At 47.4% G+C, this 21,626-nt stretch overlaps 1 long non-coding RNA gene across 1 annotated transcript; it reads left to right on the top strand.

The window, feature by feature from the left end:
* Nucleotides 1-1,098: 1,098 nt before the first annotated feature.
* Nucleotides 1,099-11,791, top strand: LOC121044052 (uncharacterized). Its single transcript, XR_005797084.1, has 3 exons — nucleotides 1,099-2,455; nucleotides 9,756-9,911; nucleotides 11,153-11,791. It is a non-coding gene; the product is annotated as an uncharacterized LOC121044052 (long non-coding RNA).
* The last annotated feature ends 9,835 nt before the right edge of the window (nucleotides 11,792-21,626 follow it).

The following is a 21,626-nucleotide window of genomic DNA, read 5'->3' on the forward strand; positions in this document are numbered from 1 at the left end:
GGAGGGGCAGGGAGAGAGAGGGAGACACAGAATCCCAGGCAGGCTCCAGGCTCCGAGCCATCAGCACAGAGCCTGTCGCAGGGCTTGATCTCACAGACCGCGAGATCCTGACCTGAGCCGAAGTCGGACGCTTAACCGACTGAGCCACCCAGGTGCCCCCCCACTAGTGCGAGTTCTAAATGTGCTCCTTCCAAGTAGCTGTATTTTGCAGAGATCCTAATGACTCACCAGCATCGGAAGAATAAACTCTGTCCTCAGTTGGGTCCTTTGCAATCTGTGGCTAACTGCTCTCTGCGTTCTTTTTCATGGTTCAAACTTATAGGATTCCAAATTAATTTGGCCGATACCCTCCCCATGGTCAGTGTTTCCTCCGACCTCAATCTACGTTCGCTCATTTTCTTCTCACGCAGAATGTTCTGCAGCCTCCTCGTCATCTACGTGGGGCCAAGGGGGGCTGAAGAGTCAAGTCGGGAGACCTCGTTTCTCACCTGCACACCTGGAGCTGGAGCAGACAGTTAGGGGAGCCCTGGAACAGGGCATCGTGGGTGTGAATCTGCCAATCTCTTCGATGACTTCGGATAAGTTGACCCTGAACTTTCTTCACCTGGGTAGCGGGGGGATGCGTGCTTCTTTCTGAGAGTTACCGTGAAGGAGGTTAAATAAGACGCCAGCAGAGTGCCTGCTGTCCGCTCAGTGTTACTTGGCAGTTTTCTTCCCCAGCTATGCTTAGTTATTTTTCTTTAATCCATGCCATGGGGCACCTCTTTGAGATCCAAGACACTACCCTCCTTTCATACTACCGGGACCCCAAAAACATGCCTCCGAAGGCAATGTAAACATAGTACTTAGGCACAGATATTTATTATTAGTATTGTTTTGTGTTTTTTTTTCCAACGTTTATTTATTTTTGGGACAGAGAGAGACAGAGCATGAACGGGGGAGGAGCAGAGAGAGAGGGAGACACAGAATCGGAAACAGGCTCCAGGCTCTGAGCCATCAGCCCAGAGCCTGACGCGGGGCTCGAACTCCCGGACCGCGAGATCGTGACCTGGCTGAAGTCGGACGCTTAACTGACTGCGCCACCCAGGCGCCCCTTATTAGTATTGTTTTTAAGTGGCTTTGTGGCATTTGAAATACTGTCTACTATGATGAGAACCCTATTAAACCTTAATTCCTTTCTTAGAGGCCTCCAAATCTAGCCACACTGGGGCTTCCAGGTGGAGGTGTGGGCAGGAGGCTTCAGCTGGTGACAAAGGGTGATAATCAGCCTCTGAAAACAGACTCTCGCATGCCCTCAATTTGAGTGGGGGCCCCAGCAATCCTTTCTCTATTTCTTGGGTTGATGGACAAAAGGCGTATCCCCAGGATTTTAATCTTCATTCACCACTCCTTCCAAGCCTCCACCTTTTTGTTTGTGTGTGTGCTAAGGTAAGACCCCACACTGTGCTTTTCAGCGGCAGCAAATCTATGATTCTTCATATGCAGGGATCCCTCCAATGCTAAGGAGGAGATTAAAATATCTCGGACCAGCAGTGTGCCTGGCAGGGGCTGCCTGTGTGTCCCAACCCCCAGTCAGCAGGAGCAGCACGTGTTGGTGACTTCTTCAGAGCTAATGTTAAAAAGTGAACTCACAGGCCCTGAAAAGAGATACGTATATAAGCAATTGAAAAGAAAAGAGTTGATTTGTGGCAAAACAGGGCACGTTTTTACGCCAAAGCCAAATGTTCATTTTACTCAGCACCCTCGTGTTCCTCTGTATCTGTACCTAAACACACACACACGCACATGCACACACACACACACACACACACACACACGTGTCCTGTGTGTGTGGGAACATGCACACAATCTTCGTATTTGATACACATAAAACATAGACACAACCCAATCCAAACTAGCTGTTGGGATTCAAGTCCAAGACTAGAACATGAGACCCTCCAGACATGTGAACATAAATGCAGAGCAGAAATTCAACAAGATGATACCCCCCCTTCCCCCACCTCCACTGTGTGTAATCCTTTCTCTCTCATATTTTTATATATTTTACACCCGTGGATCTTGATGAACTTAAGCCCGGGCATTGTACAGATTCCAGATTTCAAATGAATAACTCTTTCATTTAGTTAATAGCTGCAGCAGAGCCATAAAGCCGTAATAGTTTATGACTTTCAGGATATAACCTGCAACCACAGACAATATAAATTATATTACATTGCACTTTATAGCCGTATGAAGCACACACAAGACCTCGCCGCTGGTGTGAAGGCTGGGGAGTGGGGGTGGGGTGTAATGAGTTGTTTGTTTGTTTGTTTGTTTGTTTGTTTGTTTTCCTTCTTGGCTAAAAAACACCTTCATCCTATGACCCAGCAAGCCTTCATTCTGACCGGAGGCCTCCACAGCCGCTGTGCCGAATGCCATTGCGACCACAAAAGAAAGCTGTTGATAAAGGATCGAGGTGAATATTTTCATTTCACTCTTAACTTACGTTGTTGCTTCCAGCACACATGGAGAAGCCACCTCCATTTCTGCCGTAGGCAGCCATCATTATTTTCGAGATGTATGTCATCGGCGACGCAAGGTACTGGACGGCAGACGGAATGGCTCTGTGGACAGACTCGCCGGTATTTTTGTGTCGTTCTACTACGTATTCAGAAGAGGTGGGAGGATGTTATCCTCCCTCAATAGCTCGTGTGGCTTCTAAATCCGGCCTCGTGTCTGGGCTTAAGGTTCGGCCTCTGAACCCAGAGCAGAGGAGGAACCCTGATTGTGTAAATGGACCGTCTAAATAAAAAAGGAAGATAATCGAGCTTCAGAAATTGTTAAGGGCCAGAGGGAGAGAGGAAGGCAGCCCAGCTTTTGAAATGATGACAAGGCACTCACTTCTTCCCTGCACCTGCTGCCTGCGAAGTGCTGTGTTACTGAAGAGGCCCGCGGTCCGATCTGCATATCAAATAGCTGATTTGTAGATGAGGTCATTCCTTTTGTGGTCTGTCTGTTGCAGGCGCTGGGGATGGGCTGTTGCCTAGCAGTGGGCCACAGGGTCCCGCAGGCTCCTGGGGTCACTCGGCAGCCCCTCACCCATTCTAAATTCAGACCCAGGATTGTTTTCATGAATAAATCTCGGAAATAGCTAATGCATGGCTAAGTTCAAAGCGTGGGTGATATATGACCAGCGAGGCTTTTCTCTAATGACTTTAGTTCATCAGATTAGGTATTGTAGGAGCGAAAGGGTCGTCCAGTTGCCTTTCTGTGTCCTTCTCACTATCACACGATGGGGCGACGCCTTAGCGCATAAATGTGGTACCCCCTTTCCGCCTGCCCGGGTAGAGCTCATTGTGTGATGCCATGGTGAAAAGATAAATTAAAACATGGTGCTCTGTGGACTATGAAAATATGGCAAAATCGGATTTGGATAACCGAGTGCAACTTTTAAGAAAGCTTTGTTACTCTTAGTTTGCTGTTAATCTGTTGGCTCTTGCTATGTGCGTGTGCACGTACACATGCGCGTGTGCATATTCATGCACACACACACACACACACACACACGCATATTTCAAGCTGCGGCTTTTTCCAATAGACACCCGCAAAAGAATAAAACGGTGAATAAAAATCAGCGAAGGCCTTGATAATTGAGTCTTTGTGCGCTTCTCAATACAGAACACTCTCTTTTACCTGGCCTGATTCTTCCAACTGGATTTTTCCATGGCTGCATGGGCTTTGACAAGTAGAGAAATTTCCAGAGCAGCATGCCGTTTTGAAAATTAGGAATCCGAAAGTGAGACCAAAATTTAGTCCAAACGCATTTAGGATGAAGCCCCTAGGTGAGAGGTATGAGTCTAGTCGTAGATGCTTTCTTGGGATAAACATCTTCTTTTGTTATATTTCCCGGATTTATCAGAGCCTTTCAGTTTCCGATGGCTGATTCTAGCCACGGCAGTAGCTTTTCAGATTAGGGACATCCTACCGTGGTAAGGAAAATCGGTCAACATAGCCACGAATAGCTATAACGATGCAAGGACGACGGTAAGAGGGAGAAAAGGCTGGTGCTCACGAATTGGCGAGAGAAGTGCCACCTGCCAAAGGTGTCACCTCACGAATGACCTTAGGTACCTTCCCTGGACAAGGAAACTCAAACTACGCACGAGACACGAACATCTGTACACTTAGAAAATTTATTTCAGTTAAGCGTGGTCAGTAAGGGATGTTTTTCCGGTTTGCGGGTGGGCAACGTAGGGGTAATAAAAAATACGCCTGTAAATGCTGCTTTTCATGCTTTTGAAGATTAACGATTCTGGATGATACTGAGGTATATTTTTTTTAATGTCTTGCAAAACTGACATGAAAGTATAGAAACAGACATAGAAATAGAAATTATAGAGATGCCTCGTATCTGCTTAAGAGTTTAAACGCCATCGTTCCCTTGCAAATATTTCACTTCATTTGAACCTCCCTTTCTTCAGAGGCAGACACTGGGGCTCTCGAGGGGATGACTTATTCAGGGTCCTTTTGCAAACACAGAGCCAAGGAAGGATTCGGTCTCTGCCGTGCCATTACGTTTCCCCAACAGCTAACCCTGGATGGACATCTACCGAAAATTATGGCTGAGCACATTAAGAAATACTGTTTTAAAATCATTATATATACACATATGGCATCTATATCAGATGTCTATCAAATAGTGCATGTGTAAAGAATCAGAAAGCAATTCACATTGTTTTCAAAGCGGCATTTTGTTTTTTAAATACACATATGCACATAAATGAAATATGGTAGCCCTTAAACCTCGTTCTGGAAATACAGTCTGGTCTTATATGTCGTGGAAGTCAGGAGACATCAGTTTCTTCGAGAAGTCTGTGTACTAAAGAGCTATCAAATCCTGACCAGCATTAATTAATGATGCGTTCTTGTATCTGCAACATCAAATAATAGAAACTTAGTAAGGCGAGGTACCCCAAAAGCCCAGAAGGAATCAAATTTGCATCTAGATATAGCCTGATCTTTGACCCTCTTTACACACCGAAAACCCTTTGAAATTGAGGCTCTTGGCCACAGATTAATGAGCCGTAGGCGGGCCTGAGGGCCTGGTGATGATGCTCGGAGAATTTATGCAATTCATACAGCAGTGAAGAGGTTAACTTCAACCATCTCCTAGGGAACCAGCAGTGACAGCCCGACACACAGTCCTGGGAGATTACTGGTCTGCTGTTTAACAAAGTAAATTTTGATTGCTGTTGATTTTTTTTTTTTTGAGTCAATTTTATTTTTCTTTCACTGTATTCAAGCCAGTGCCAAGAAGCATGTTACAAATGCAGGGATATTCTCCATGCTAGAGAGAACTCGAGATTTAAAAACATCAACAACGGCAGTATTTGTAAAAATGCTCCAAGCCTGTGTTTACTTACAACAGCTTAGATTTGAATATTTGTGATGTAGAATCACCACGGGGAAAAATAGCCAAGGTGCGTCCATCCGCCTCGTGAAGCGATTTCTAAATCTGCATCCACGTTCCCCACTCGTGAGGAAGGGTCCATTTCTGCAAATCACACATAACTTGATTTTAAGGCCTTGGGTATTCCATGCCGTGTTTGATATATTGGCTAGGTCTTTTTTTTAAGCCATCGTCTTGAGTTTTAGAGTCGGCCAAAGCAGACATGTATGTAAGTCCCATTCACAGATACACACACACACAAAAGATTTGTTCAAAGTTCCTCAAGCGTCTCCTCCCCCGTCCAAATCTTTCCCGGGTACCGTGGTGTCGACCAGAGGTAACACAACGACACGTGCATTTGAGCTTAATGAGTGATTCATCTGCAGGCAGCGAGGGTCAAGATAAATCCACGGCAAAACAGTTCAGGTTGGAGAAGGAATATAAGGAACATTTTTATTTATCGTGCTGCCTAATAAAGAACCGATCTCTCCTTGCATAAACCCACAGCCGCCAACATGACAACGATTTGCGCCCTTGTGCTCTAAGATTGACTTTCTCCAGAATGCGTTTTGTTTTCCCACCCGACACCCATCGGTCAGCCTCCTTGGTGTGGGTTTTGCTTGTTCCTTGGCTATCTGATCATTGCCCCCCAAATACCGGAGAATGACTGAAGTCCCCCCCCCCAAAAAAATTAAAAACAAAATAAGACAATGATTTGGATGATAAATTGCAGGGCGCATGTGGGCGTGGCCCTGGGCCTCGGCGAAGATGGCACCAGGAGTGAGACCTATTTCACCACAGCAGTTCTGACCCCCAGGAGTGACCGAGGGGTGGGCCCTGAGGAGCTTTCCGACCAAAAGGCCAGTGCTTGGAGTCCGCTCCAGGAACCCAGGAGGCTGTTATCCTACAAAAGAGCTTTGTGAAGCCAAATCTTTAATTCCAAGAGCAATGCCTAATTTATACCCCGCAGCAGGCTGGGTATTCTGCCTCTGCTATTTTTACAACATTTCTGGGGTATCCCTTTGTTATCGTAGATACCAATGGAGAATCAAAGGCTGGCTTTTCCCCACCCCCTGGTCATCACCCAGCATTCTGTCATCCTCACTCTGCTTGAGATTAGAAAAATCAACAACACGATCCCCAAATCTAATGAAGAGACAACGCTGAGGAATGTATGTGATTTTTTTTTTTTTTTTTTTTGCACCGAGCAGATATTCTAGCAGTCAATTCTGTGATGTTCCCTACATCAATGGTGCATAACCATGTGCTTTTCTTAATAGGATTTATGCTTGTCGGCTTTCTATATGCCCTGCCATGCTAGATAAAGGGAAGGCTGAGTCCCCGCAGTAACCATAGCCACTGCAGTGCTGGCAAATTCCTCCTAAGCATAAAACAGGCAACGCGAGGGAAGAATCCGTCCGCTTATACATAAACATGACAGACTCCTATCTGGAAGCCGAGGGTATCTAGCCTCCAGATTGCATTCAGATTTCCTGACGGTCGGGCCAGCTCCCCCTCTTAAATCCTCCCTTTGCAACATCTGCCGCTGGACCACAAGGAAACCTTCCCTCTTTCCAGACTCAAACCCACTTCCAGCCAAATGTCACCCGGACTCCACGGAGGACGGAGGGAGGAGAATTGTCGACGCGTCTGCTCTGACTGCAAAGGTTATTTCACTGCCTTCGAGATGACTCTTGAGCAGCCGGCAGCGCTTAGGACGGACGGGCACCCTGAATGCGCGGGTTGCTAGGAGATAACTCCAGCTTTCAGCCGGCATTGGCCGGAGTTATCTCTAATTGACAGCTCCTTACCCTAAGGGTCTAATTCTAACCTTGAGACCGAGACGATAATGAGAGGGCAGCTTTGCCATCGCCCTGCTTCTGGCCAAGGCGAGGAGATTACTGGCCGCCTGTTTTTCTGGGGTTTTGTTATGCTTCTTAGGACCCAGGCAATGAGAGACACACAGGGGCTGCTGTCTGCAGCCCGGCTTTGTGTCACTTGGGGGCTTGTTTGATTCATGCCACCTGAATAAACTTGCGCTTTCTGTTCAGACGGTCTCCCTTTGAAAGGAGAAGGGCACGCAGGGAGGAGAAGCCTTTGCTGCACTTTGAAACGATTTGGAATTTGAGCAGGGAAGGTGGGTTTCTTTAAAAGGGCGGGGAGGGGGGAGGAGAGGAGGAAAAGAAAAGGGAAGAAAACACTAGATCCCCGTGTTCAAGCGCTCGCTCCTCCCCCCAGGGTCGTGAATGGCTCAGAGCCCTGCAGTCTCTGCTGCTTGTAAGGACTTATTTAGGACTGGGGGAGGGAGGGGGGGAGCGGTAAAGCCAGCAGCAACAGACAGGAAGAGACGGGCAGGCCCGCAAAAGGGGGTGTTACCATGCGGCCCATCCCGCAAGGCTGCTGACTTATTTTGCGGAAGCAAACAGGGTACATCCGTGCAATCAATTCATGTCCAGCCTGAAGCTAAGCGGCCCGAGGGCTGAGGGGTCCCCTGCCATCTATTCAGCGACACAGTGGGGGGGGGGGGGGAGGATTCCAGGGAGCCGGCTGGCAGGTCAGCAAGGAGAGGCCCTCTGATTCCAGGAGACACAATTGCAGTCCAGTCGCTCGCTGTTCCTCCCACAGGGCCTCACCCCTCCTCTGCACACCCGCAGCCAGTGGAAACACTCAGGCCGGTTCTGCATTTCTGAACCCCAAGGTTGCCATTTCACAGACAGCACCCCTCGAGTGCCGCGTTTCCCGCCAGCACTGGCGTGGTTTTCGCTGATGGTGAGCGGGTCTCTGGAATATTTCAAACGGAGAAAGGCCTCCAGAGTCCAGACCCGAGAGGCTCAGAGACCCTGCTTTTGTCCTCTGCGATTCCGCATCACCCGGACACCGAAAGGCATGAGTTTTCAAGCCAACAGAGGGAGAGACGGGCGAAGGCCAAAGACCAAACCCGAAGAATATCCTTCGGCAAAATATTGTGCTATTTTCCCTCTATTTTCTAAATATTTTTATTGAGATTCCTGCAAAGCAGGGCTGTTTCAGAAGGGGGGGGTATTATTTTCCAATGCAACCTTTGAGGGAGGAAAACAAAAAAACTACGAGAGCCACAACTCCCTGGAGTTTTAGTAACATTTTATTTAATTTATAAATACAGTTTTTTTTTTTAAAGCGCAGTATCTAGGAAAACAAGGAAAAATGTTAATGATCAACACAGTCAGTAAGTGAGGACTTTCTTCTCGAATGATTTGTTTTTTTGTAAATTGCAGATTTTACTTAAATATCAGTTCAATTTACAGAAGGGCTGTAAGAGCACTGCAAACATTGCACAACCTTTACAGACCCAACAATTATTCACCTTTTGCACACTGTTCTTACCTTCTTTCTCTCTGTGTGTGTGTGTGTGTGTGTGTGTGTGTGTGTGTGTGTGTGTATTTACTGAGTTTTATTTTTCTTCTTATTTTTCACTATCTTTTATCCTTCCAGACACATTTGGTAAGAAGCTGAACATGACTTGTCTCGTTACCTCTAAATATTTCATTCTGTTTATCCTAAGAACAAGAATATTCTCCTACATAATCCCTGTATAATTATCCAAATCAGGATATTTAACAACAATGCAAAACCACCAGCTAATTCAAAATCCATGATCAAAGTTATCTGTTGTCTCAGAAATGTCCTTCATTGCTATGTTTTCCCAGGTCTGGATCAATTCCAAACCTCACATTACATTTAGGTGTCCACGGGAGGTTTGTAATCATCTCACCAAGAAAGGTCTGGAAAGTTCACAGTGCCATACTGCAGGACATTTTCAATCTTCAGTTGTTTTGAATATAAAACACTTGGGGGAAAGGAGACACCTCCAGATGGGTCAGGGCGCCTCTGAGGAGTTCCATTATGCAGAAGATAAATCCTGACTTCTCTAAAGAGAAACGGGGCCCTTATTTTCACATAGGACCTCAAGCAAATACCAACAATGCCAGTGTAAAACAAACGTTTTGTTACAAAAATCTTGATCTTACACAAAATGAGAAGTGCCACTCATGACATGAGAGCTGGAGAAATCAGCATATTTCTGAAAGATTCTTACACATGGGCTTTTATTAGTGTAGACACTTCTCCACCCCAGACAGGGGGAAGGAGATAGGAAGACAGTGAGTGACAGAGACAGCGTGGAAATTATAAACGGAATAAATAATCAGCTCAGGATGCAAAGAGATAAATAATGCATAGAGAAACAAGGGAATTTTTAATTTAAAAAATGAAGTTTTTGTGTTATCTTATTATCATGAATGTTCTCCATAAGGGGGATCGTGTTGCCATTGCGAATATTGTCTTGCAGTTCTGGTCGTGGACCTGTTTGGGGTCCAAGATGCCTGTGCCCCTCTTGTGCCCCCCTCTCCCAGAGGAGGGGATGATCACCCTTCTCCGTGAGGTTCCGGCTGTGTAACCGAGCCAACGTGAGTTCTCTCCGAGGTGAGTCGTAAAAACACACCAGGTGAGTTGTCGCACAAAAGAAAGTATGTGCAGCAAATGAGATCAGGGGGAATGACTCCCAAAGCGCTGACTCCCCGGGCAAGGGGGGCTGGGCTCCTTTTACTCGGGGTCAGGAGGAACACCTAGGTAGGGAGGCCTCACCACCGCAGGTGGAGGCAGCTTGAGGTCACGCAGGCGCCTTAAGGAGACCCGCCTGTGCATACGCTGTATGTTATATACACGAGGCTCCTGTTCCCGGGGTGGAGACTTAGAATCACAATGAAGTAAAGGGACCGGCCCGTCTCTCCGTGGTCCATCTGCGCAGGCGTGAGTGTGTGGGGGGGGTGGGCGGGATGCCCAAACTGGTCTGGCCGGTCTGTCCCTGTGGGAACCTTGAGCTGTTATTGCTTGAGGGATAGTTTCCATCTCCGTCATGGGATGTTAGGGTCCTCGCCTGAGTAAGGAGGCGAGCTGGAAAGAAGAGCTGAGGGAAAAATGTGGGACAAATGCCGGTGGCTACAAGCAGGTGAGCTGTAAAGGTCAAGTCTTGGGGTCCGGCTGGTGACAGCTTTTGTGCATGCATTGTGTTGATGTGACATCTGAGCTCTGAGGGCCACTCTAGTCCCATATAGCCGTGCACACGGTCCTAACTTAGTTTCTAGCCTCTTCCTAATTCTACAGGAATACGTTCGATGGAAGGGCCATCACAGATGGATATAAAATTCCTGGAATCAATCTCTGCCATGTTTCCCAATGACTCAGTAGGAGCATTCAGTGTTTCTTGGTATTGCGAAGCTTGATGTGTACGCATGCACGACTACCACCTCTGCTTAGCTCCCAAACTAACCTTTCTGGAGCCGCCACCTGACTTTACCTTTCCGTCCCTGTGTGCATGTGTCAGCTCACACAATTTTCTACGCCATTAAAAATGGCACCCGGTACTTTTCCACGGGCAACCATTCTTCCACGAGCCAGTTTTAAATTCATTCTTTTACACTTTGCATTTCTGTTTCAAAGCCAGCAATTGACTCCAGGTGGTGGCCTATCAGACAGGGTGGTGGATGTATGCAGTGGGTTTCAATTCAGAAGGTGGGCTCTTCTAGAAAAGAGTTCCCGCAGAAGGAGAGGGGGGCAGATCCGGAATGGTGCGCGGGCAGCCGTGTAGTAGGTGAGGGGTTTTTTTGATTCAAATGAATAGTGTCTGTATTTGTTTGTTGGTCTCGATTGACACGTAATTGACATACAATATCCTATTCTTTCCAGGTGTACGTCATAGAGATTTGATATTTCCATACGTCATGAGATGATCCCAGTGAGAAGTCTAGTTACCACCTGTCATCGTACCAAATGATTACTATATGAGTGACCATATTTCCTCCGTTGTACCTCACATCCCATGTCTTCCCTATTTTGTTGGTGGAAGTCTGTGACCTCTTAATTCCCTCACCCATTTTGTAGGGAAAGGGGACTAGTAAAATTAGACCCCGATGATAAGGCATGAGAAGGAAATATGTTTCAAATGCACGTCTGCATGGGAGGGGCTCCTACATAAAAACCATGTTATGAAAAGGGCCCACAGAACAAACGTGTGTCCTTGGAGAGTCTGGTTGCTTTAAGTTAAGAGCACATCTGGGGGTTTTCTGCACATACTGGAGTCAATTATATCTTATCTCTATATGGAGTCATTCAACAAGCACACCCTGTTCTCGGTCATGCCTATGACCCTTGCCATGGCTCGTGTGGCAGTGTCTGTAGACCAGCATTCAGGAAAGGCCACCCAAGCCACCAGCGTGCACGGAGCTTACCCTAGAACTACCTCTCCACTATCGACAGAGAGGATCTCAGGCCAACTCACAGAGGAACAAAAGTGCTCAATAAATACTTACTCTCATTTGTAACCTCCTCTGTATCCTCTCTGATTTCTTCTCATTGGGCTTTGATCTTTGGAAGACATGGGGTGAACTACCATGAGCATAGGTATATTCCTGAGTCTATCCAGAGGCTGAATCCATGGTGTTCCTTGAGGTTTCTCCATCTTTATTATTTTTAAGACAGCTCATCTTTCCTCCAGAATGTCCCCTGGTGCTTCTGCTTTGAGGTCAAGGCAGTCAGTCCCCTGCCAAAAACCAAATAAATATGCTATTGAACCCATTAGTGCATTAGCTCAAAATAAATAACACTCAACCGTGAGTGTTGCTTAGGGGCCATTTTTGGAATTTGAAGCCTCAGAGTGAGAAATTCAGAATTTCCTGTTTTGTGCCCAAACAGTAGAGCCGTTATTGGGAGAGCAGAGCAAGGCGGGGGGGATGGTGGACCTTTTGTTCTATCAAATGAGGAAAGCAGGTAATGGGTGTGGCTGCCGTGACAACAAACAAAACCTGGATGGGCTTCCTGCTGATTTTCTGGGTGGAAGCTGTCATTCGAAAACAACAACAAAAACAAAAACAAAAACAAAAAAAAGAAAGAAAAAATGACCATCTCCTGTGTTTTGCCTGGGGTTGACGATATCACACAGCCTTGGCTTTCAGGGGCTCCGAAGGCACCTAGCTGTTAGTGGGCTATGTGCCACACAAGTCCACAATTACGAATAAATTGTTCTGGGATCACAGATGAGGAAAATTGATTCTCTCTTGTGGAGGTAGGGATGACTTCACAGAGGAAGTGACATTAGCACTGTCGCTTGAAAAGTTGGGTGGGGTTTTGCCACACAGTTAAATGACAAATTATGGCCCCAGGCAGCCAAATCAGGTCAAACTCGGGGTGGGGGGGCTGTGAAATTTCATGGCATGGTCTCAGAATGACGATACACCTGTGTTGAGAGGGTTTGGGGTGCAGGAAGGAAGGGGAACACAGTCTGGGTGCATGGTCACCTGGGTTGCGTGGTCCCGGGGTTCGTTCTGGGCTGAGGTGTAGAGCACCTGCTGGGAACGATGCCCTTTACCGGGCACTCTGGATGCAGCAGCCAGATGCCATGACCCCAACACATGAACAACAAATGGAGAATTTCAGATGGTGATGAGGGTTACAAAACGATGAAATATGTTACCATCATAGATAACATCTGTGCAGTGGGGAGAGGAATCCTGCTTCCAATGGGGTTTCAAGAATGCTTTCTGAGGGACGGCTCTCCGGCTGGTGGCTGGGCCGTGGGTCTGAGGCTCCCGGTCCAGAGAAGTCCAGACTAAAGGGAACGATTGCCAGCATGTGCCTCTGACGGTCCGCACCGGGAAGAGGTCCCCATCACAACAGCTGTGCTCCTGCCCAAATAGGAATACTCAGAGTGATCGCAAGAAAACATTCCACAAACGCAGATTAAGCCCCATTCTACAGGGGCGCCTGGATGGCTCCGTCAGTTAAGCTTCTGACTCTTGGTTTCAGCTCAGGTCATGATCTCACGGCTCCCATGATCGAGCTCCATGTCGGGCCCTGCACTGACAGTGAGGAGCCTGCTTGGCATTCTCTCTCTCTCTCTCTCTGCCCCTCCGCTGCTTGAGCTCTCTCTCTCTCCCTCAAAATAAATAAATAAACTTATTTTTTTAAAAAAGACACATTCTGGGGCGCCTGGGTGGCGCAGTCGGTTAAGCGTCCGACTTCAGCCAGGTCACGATCTCGCGTGATCTCCCGTGATCTCGCGGGAGTTCGAGCCCCGCGTCGGGCTCTGGGCTGATGGCTCAGAGCCTGGAGCCTGTTTCCGATTCTGTGTCTCCCTCTCTCTCTGCCCCTCGCCCGTTCATGCTCTGTCTCTCTCTGTCCCAAAAATAAATAAACGTTGAAAAAAAAATTTTTTAAAAAGACCCATTCTACAAAGGACCTAGCCTAGGTTCTCCGGTTGCTAAAACCTGAGCCAGGTCTGTTGATGACACAACAGAAGCGGGGCCTGAATTTCCTGTGCCGTATTTCTGAGAAATGTTTCTTTGTTGTTGAAAACTCACACTGCAAGATTAGGGGTAGAGGACATCTTATCTGTAATTTATTTTTAAATGCTTCGTAAAAATATGTAGCTCTGTGTGCGCGTGTGTGTGCGCGCGCGCGTGTGTGTGTGTGTGTGTGTGTGTGTGTGTGTGAAGGAGACACAGCACACGAAGGAGAGGGAGGTACAGCTCAGCCTCCGTCACCATAAAATGCATTTGTCCTTGGAGGGGCACTTCAGGCCCCTTCAGCACCATGTGCGTAGGGGGGAGTCGGGAGGACCTGAGATTCTGCCTCCCGGCCCCGCCCCGCGGGAGGACGAAGCATCCCTGCAGCCCCGGGGTCCCTGCGCTCCGAGAAGGCAGGAGCCCCTCCCCTCCGTGAGCCCCACCCCACCGGCCCTCGCAGGCGCGCTCCTCAGAAATGTGCTGTTCCCTCCCTGCGCTCTGACCCCACCCCTCTGCCCTCCTGCCCATTCCGCCAGCACGCACCCCTCCATCTCCTCCATGGAAGCTGCGTCTGTCCCCTACTGCTGTCAACGTGCCTCTCACACCAGGTCCCAGATGTGCAGCTTCCACCTGGCTGCCGTCCAGGGTCTTAGGGCCGGGACTCCAGCTCGCCCCTTAGGACCTAGGGGGCCAGGCACGTGACGACGACGGCTAGCCGTGGCCTCACAGGCCACCCCGTGGACGTTCGCCGTTCCCTGGAGAACGGAGTCACATCAGTATCAACTTGGTCTGTTCAACTCTCCAGGGTTGTGCTGATGATCCATATTTCTCTGTCTAGCAGAGGATCATTTCACAGCGTCGGTTTAAGACGGCAAGTTCTGGCAACAGCTTGAAGTTCCATCTGGCTAATGGAGAACTCGCTCTCCGGGTACATATTGGCACCTAACCCCAGTCTTCTTGAGGGATGACAGCTGGGCCGTGATGCTGTGCTCAGCCTGCTAAGCACTGTGCAATCTGACTCATCCTCTCCCGACCTAAGAAAGCTCAGTTCCCCATTGAGAGGGACTCAAATGCCCCATTGTGAAGGCAGCTCTGCCTCCACCAACAATGAGAGGTCGCCAGCCGGGGGCTCTTTAAATGGGAAGTCAAAGGTCCGCTGGATCTTTCCCATCCAAGATTAAATCCCTCGTTCCAGGAAAAGAGAAAGAGGAAACTCCTATTATCAGGAAACTATAGGAGGAACCATAAACCAATGACACCAGTGATCTTTTCCAATTAGGCTCCTGTAACTTATAGGGGGAAACACTTAGCTGATGGCTTAAATGGTTTTATTTCCTCTCAGTTATATACAGGACCAACCTGTCGTGCTGACTCAACTAAGTCTGATCGCTTCGCCTGGGTCGGTGCATCACTTTTCTGGCTTGAGAATTTCCAGTCTCCGAATGCTTCAAACCTCCAACACGATTTTCAGTCTGGAGCCCTAGACCTCCTCTCCTTCCCACCCAAATCCTCCCTGGGTCCCCTTTCCAACACTGTTCCAAACCAGCCATTATTACAGTTTCTTCCCTTGCTAATGAAAAACAAAAGTCTCCTCCAGCCTCCCCAGATGTGAGGCCCTAGTTTTCAACCCCACGACCGTTTAGTCAGTGAACTGAGAATCATCACCGTATGGAAAACGGCCCCACATTCAAATCCTTGTGCTGTTCCTTACTGGCTGAAGAATGATAGATTACGTGTGCAAACCTCTCTGCCTCTCAGTTTTATTTCCTGTAAAGACAGGATGTTCATCTCATAAGACAACCGGAATTTTTAGCTTGAACATGCAATTAACCAACTGTACGCAAGTTATCCTGCATACCTGGTACACAGTAGTACAACAAATGTTCACACAGTTTCTTGTGTGAGTTGGATGTGTGAGTTGGATCAGTTGGATGACCCACTGCCCATGGTAGCCTTTGTCATTCTTTTTTCTTTTATTTTTTAAATGTTTATCTATCTATCTATCTATCTATCTATCTATCTATCCATCTCTCTATTTATTTATTTTGAGAGAGAGAGAGAGAGGCAGAGAGCAGGGAAGCGGCAGAGAGAGAGAGAGGGAGAGAGAGAGAGAGAGAGAGAGAGAATCCCAAGACTCTCAGTGTGGAGCCTGACATGGGGCTTGAACTCACAAACCGTGAGATCATGACCTGAGCTGAAACCAAGCGTTGGAGGCTTAACCTACTGAACCACCCGGGCACCCCAACCTTTGTCATTCTTTAAAGAGAGAAAGCATGGATGTGTGCCTAGCAGCTCAGAAATCCCACGACGTGTGTTATATTTTCGCCAGCCGTTTCATGGAAATTCACCTGATAGGTCATCTCAGCAGAACATTTTCTTGTTCCTTCTCATTGCTGTTCCCACCCAGAGTATTTATTTAATAAATACAAATTGACTTCCCATATTCAGGGCTTGAAGCAGTAGTCTGCGGGGCCATGAATTAAATAATTTGTCTTACTAACAGAAAAGGGCATGGTACTCTCAATTTGTGATAAATATGTAAATGAATCCATTTCCAGCAGCTAATCATGTGCTCCCCACACAGCAGGCCTTCGGTAAGTGTTCCTGACTTACTGGCGGGCGGAGATCACAGAGCTCTGGGGTTTCAAGCCATGCGGCAAAGGGAAATAATCCCTGTGTTCTGTTAGTCTCCTGTTTTTTTGTTTTTTTTTTTAATGTTTATTTATTCTTGAAAGAGAGAGAGAGAGGGACAGAGTATGAGTGGGGGAGGGGAGAGAGAGGGAGAGAGACACAGAATTCGAAGCGGGATCCAGGCTCCGAGCTGTTAGCACAGAGCCTGACACGGTGGGGGGCTCGAACCCAGGAGCAGTGAGGTCATGACCTGAGCTGAAATCGGATGCTTAACCAACTGAGCCACCCCAGCCCCCTTGGTTTTTTATTTTTAATTTTAATTTTTTTAAGTTTATTTTTATTTATTTTGATAGAGATATAGAGAACAAGCAAGGGAGGAGCAGAGAGAGACAGAGAGACAGAGACAGAGAGACAGAGACAGAGAGAGAGAGACAGAGAGAATCCCAAGTAGGCTCCACAACATCAGCGCCAAATCTGACGTGGGGCTCGAACTCGCGAACTGCGAGATCATGACCTGAGTGGAAGTCAAGAGTCAGACGATGAGCTGGCTGAGCCACACAGGGGTTCCTGTCTCTTGGTTTTTGATGATCACATATAACCAGAGATGCACAGATTTCAATAGGAAGAAATGCCACTGTTTCTACACACTACCCCAGTCTTCAAAGCCCTACACTGCTGAGCACGTATGCTGGTCCCGAATATATGGAAACCAAAGTCTCAATAACTAATTCTTTTTAACTGAAGCTCATATTCTCTCCTCTTTCCTCCCTTTCTACCCCTTTTATGTAAATGGTATCTTCTCTAAGCCGTAATCATCCATCCAGTGGAGGAGGGAGGCTGGTCGCCTAGGTCAGTTCATCGTCATATGGATTATACGATTCGATTATTTGCATACTTTTTCTTAATAACCAATCTATTCAATGTATATTGAGCACTGACTGTGAACGGTCCTGGTACCAGATGCGTGGGATACAGAAATGAACCGTGCGTAAGATGGCAGCTATTGGGGAAGCCAGGTATGGGAGCAGTCATGCTATAAAGGGCATGTCCAGGGGCCGGGACAGGACTCAGTGGGGCTCCAGTGAGGAGTGACCTAATGATAAAATTTTTTGAGTTTCTCCTTAAGAGATTTCTAAGAAATATGAATCATTGTCAACCTTTACAACAATACAGAGAACTTTGTGAGTCCCTATGCAACAGTAGCTGTATTAGTTTCCTCTTTTCCAGAAATTTTGTCCAAGATCTAATTTGCCTACAGCAAAATCCACAGTTTTCTATATGCATAATTTGATGAGTTTTGACAAAGGCCAACACCTTGTCTTTTATGGTTAGTGTGTTTGTTTCTTGTCTATAAAATCTTTGCCTACCTTTTTTCTTCTGTCATTTTCTTTTACTTTTTGTCTTCATGCTAATTCCCATGAATTCGAATTCCGGTCACCTATTTCCCCCTTCCCCCCACCCAGCTCCCCTCTGGTAACCACCCGTGTGTTCTCCTTAGTTAAGCGTCTGTTTCTTGGTTTGTCTCTCTCTTTCTTTTTTTCCTTTGTTCATTCATCTTGTTTCTTAAATTCCACATGGTAGTGAAATCCTATGGTATTTGTCTCTCGTTGACTGATTTGTTTTCCTTAGCATTGTACTCTCTAGCTCAATCCATGCTGTTACAAATGGCAAGGTTTCACTCTTTCTTATGGCTGAGGAATATTCCACTATATATACCACATCTTCTTTATCCATTCCTCTATCAGTGGACATTCGGGTTGCTTCCATATCTTGCCTATTGTAAATAATGCTGCTATGAACATAAGGGTGCGTGTTTCCCTTTGAATTAGTGCTCTTGTACTTTTTGGGTAAACACCCAGTAGTATGATTCCTACATCAAAGGGTAGTTCTATTTTTCATTTTTTGAGGAACCTCCACACTGGTTTCCACAGTGGCTACACCAGTTTGCATTCCCACCAACAGCGCGCAAGGGTTCCCCTTTCTCCACATCCTCACCGGCACCTGTTGTTTCTTGGGTTTTTAATTTTAGCCGTTATGACAGATGTGAGGGGGATATCTTACCGTTGTTTTGATTTGCATTTCCCTGGTGATAAGTGATGTCGATCATCTTTTCATGTGTCTACTGGCCATCTGTAAGTCTTTTTTTGGGAAAATGGCTGTCGATGTCTTCCGGCCATTTTTAAATTAATTATTTGTTTCTTTGGCTGTTGAGTTGTATCAGTTCTTTATATATTTTGGGTGCTAACCCTGTATCAGATGTGTTATTTGCAGATAGCTTCTCCCATTCAGTAGGTTGCCTTTCAGTCTTGTTGATTGATTGTTTCCTTTGCTGTGCAGAAATTTTTATTTTGATGTAGTCCTGGGAGTTTATTTTCTTTTGCTTCCCTTTTCCTCAGGAGACACATCTAGAAAAACGTTTCTTGCTGATGATATAGAGATCGCTGTCTGTGCTCTCTTCTGGGATTTTTATAAAATCTTTGCCTACCTGAAGACTTTGAAGACTTTCTCTCTTTTCTTTTAATGCTCATTTATTTGTTTTGAGGGGGGTTGGGCAGAGAGAGAGAAGCCCACGCCGGCTCCCTGCTGTCAGTGCAGAGCCTGACTCAGGGCTCACTATGGTGACCTCGAGATCATGACCTGATCCGGAATCAAGAGTCAGACGCTTGGGGCGCCTGGGTGGCGCAGTCGGTTGAGCGTCCGACTTCAGCCAGGTCACGATCTCACGGTCCGTGAGTTCGAGCCCCGCGTCGGGCTCTGGGCTGATGGCTCGGAGCCTGGAGCCTGTTTCCGATTCTGTGTCTCCCTCTCTCTCTGCCCCTGCCCCGTTCATGCTGTGTCTCTCTCTGCCCCAAAAATAAATAAACGTTGAAAAAAAAAATTAAAAAAAAAAAGAGTCAGACGCTTACCCCACCAAGCCACTCAGGCGCCCTGTGGAGATTTTCTCTTATGTTTTCTTCTAAAAGTTTTATGATTGAAAATTTTACACTTGGATCCGTGAACCATTTGGAGTTGAAAATAAAGGGATCAGAAACATGCAAAGAGAAGAATGAGGAGTAGCAGTTCAAAATGACTAGGTTGTGTTGTTATGAGAAATTGCTCTCCCTGGGACACTGGGAAATCCATCATTACAGATTCGTTCCTTTGGCTACCACGCTGCTGTCTTAGGATGAGTACCAAGCTGTGACGTTTGTGGACACTGCCACTTTAATATAGATTAGCTTACCTCTTCCTTGCCAGAAGTTCCAACCTAAGAACCTTACTGAGGTGTAGCCTCCTGAATAAACACACAATGCTGCCATTTTGTGTGAAGAGCCTTCCAGAAGAAGACTCTGTAAGTGGGTGCCTGGAAAGAGGAGGAGTGCAGAAAGCAGGGAGGGAAAAGAGCCCCGTAACCAGCCTCTGACTCCGCATCCTGAGTTTTACTGGGGGGCGGGGCCCCCCGCCAAGATGTTCCCATTTTAAGTCCTACTGCTGCTATCAGGGATGACCCATCAGTGTGGTCCTCATTTAGGCTTTGACATTGGTCCTGCTGGACTCCCCGCTATTAGGGGGTTCATGCTGCTCTGAAGCAAAGCAGCGGAAATGGGTGAAACCCGTCGGAACGGTGCCCGCGCTGGCCTCAGTTGCTGCCGTCATACGAGCGACATCATACGTTGACAAGCCATCGTAGCACCTGGAAAGTCAGATCCAGCCCTGGCCCAGGAGTGAGATGGGGACAGTTTTGGGAGGTGACAGAGTGGACGGAAGCCGGTACCTGAGACCGTTCCACTGCTGACCGCGACGTGACGTTAGAGGAAGCTGGGTGCTGGGCATTTTGTGTGCACTGCTCCTTCCCAAACTCTTACTGTGTGTGTCGCAAAATGGGGGTCCGATAAGCATCGTTCGCATGCACCGGTGAGTTGTGGGAAGATGTAAGCGATGCCAGGTGGCGTTTTTAACAGGACACGATGGCAGACACTGGAGCCATGGCGGTGGCGGTACCGTCTTCAACAAGGAGCCGGGGGTGAACTGACGGGTGAAACCACAATAACTCTCCTTAAGCACCATTGCCTCCTGCTGCCATTTGCCAAAAGAATACTTATTAAGACATAAAAGCAAGAAGATGAATGACCAGAGCAGAAGCCTGGGTGTCTTCCTACACGTCGCTGCTTCTCAACGTGTGTCCCTAGTTGGTCACCAAGCCCTATGTCTTCTGTCTCTTTCACGTCTCTCCCAGTTGTCATAGTGTCTCCTTCCCATGGCCATATGCCCTCCAGTCTTCTTTATGTTTCTGGCAGAATCTTCAATCTTAAGCCTGAAGGAGGATGTGTCCCTACACGGTGTCATTCTCCCCAGGGTTGAGTGAAGAGATGGTTTGCAAATTCCCAGTATGTATGTGTTTTCCAGTTTTTTGTAGAAACAGAAAGGCCCGTCGACCCTGGGGATAAAGCCATTTCCCAGCCCCTCTGGCCCCTCGGTGCGGCCGATGAAGCGTATTTTGGCAACTGAGCTCAAAGAGAAACGTTGATGGCAGCTTCTGAAACTACCCTAATACCGCTGGCCTTTTTCCTTCCTGTGCCTTCCCCTTCCCTCCTGGCCAGTAGAGTGATCCCAGGAATTAGAAGCCGGGGTTGACACACCCCAACGTATGCCAGCTTCGGTCCTCCTATCTGAAGCTTCAGGCCTGGATGAGTGGCAAAGATGTAAAGGTGTGGTGACTACAAGAAGCCAGGTGTGGCTGCGGTCCGGCTGACGTGTGCTGGAGAGAGCCAGGGTGCCAGGGCGAGGCTGGAGACGGCTCAGCCGACCCGGGGAAGTCTGGGGTCCCTTATTAAAGAGACTCTGAGAAGTTTGGGCTTCCAACACATTGGTATTAAAGAATGACCAAAGCCTCTTACAATGGAACTTTGTACTAAGGAACACCGGTAATCGTGTAATACTACATTATAAATAGACTGCGTTTCAAAAGACAAAGGGCCCTCCTACATATAATTAACTCCCCGGAAACAGAAGTCCATCTCTTACTGTTGGACCCGGTTCTTGGAGAGGGGCTTGGGACAATAGGGCATAAGACAGCATGTAGTTTTCCTGATTCTAAAAATGGCTTCGTTTTGGACTGTGCCAAGGAAACAACTAGGGGTTGAGACTCACAAAATCGCTGCCTACTGGTAGCACGTCTCTAAGCAGCCGCAATTTGGGAGAAGACGCTCAACACTTCTGAACCTTTGTGAAGTCTGGGGAGATCACGTGGCGGGACCCTCCCTCGCCGC

Source organism: Herpailurus yagouaroundi, unplaced genomic scaffold (assembly GCF_014898765.1).
Source record: "Herpailurus yagouaroundi ecotype Mexico unplaced genomic scaffold, PumYag 188, whole genome shotgun sequence".
NCBI classification, from domain to species: Eukaryota; Metazoa; Chordata; class Mammalia; order Carnivora; family Felidae; genus Herpailurus; species Herpailurus yagouaroundi.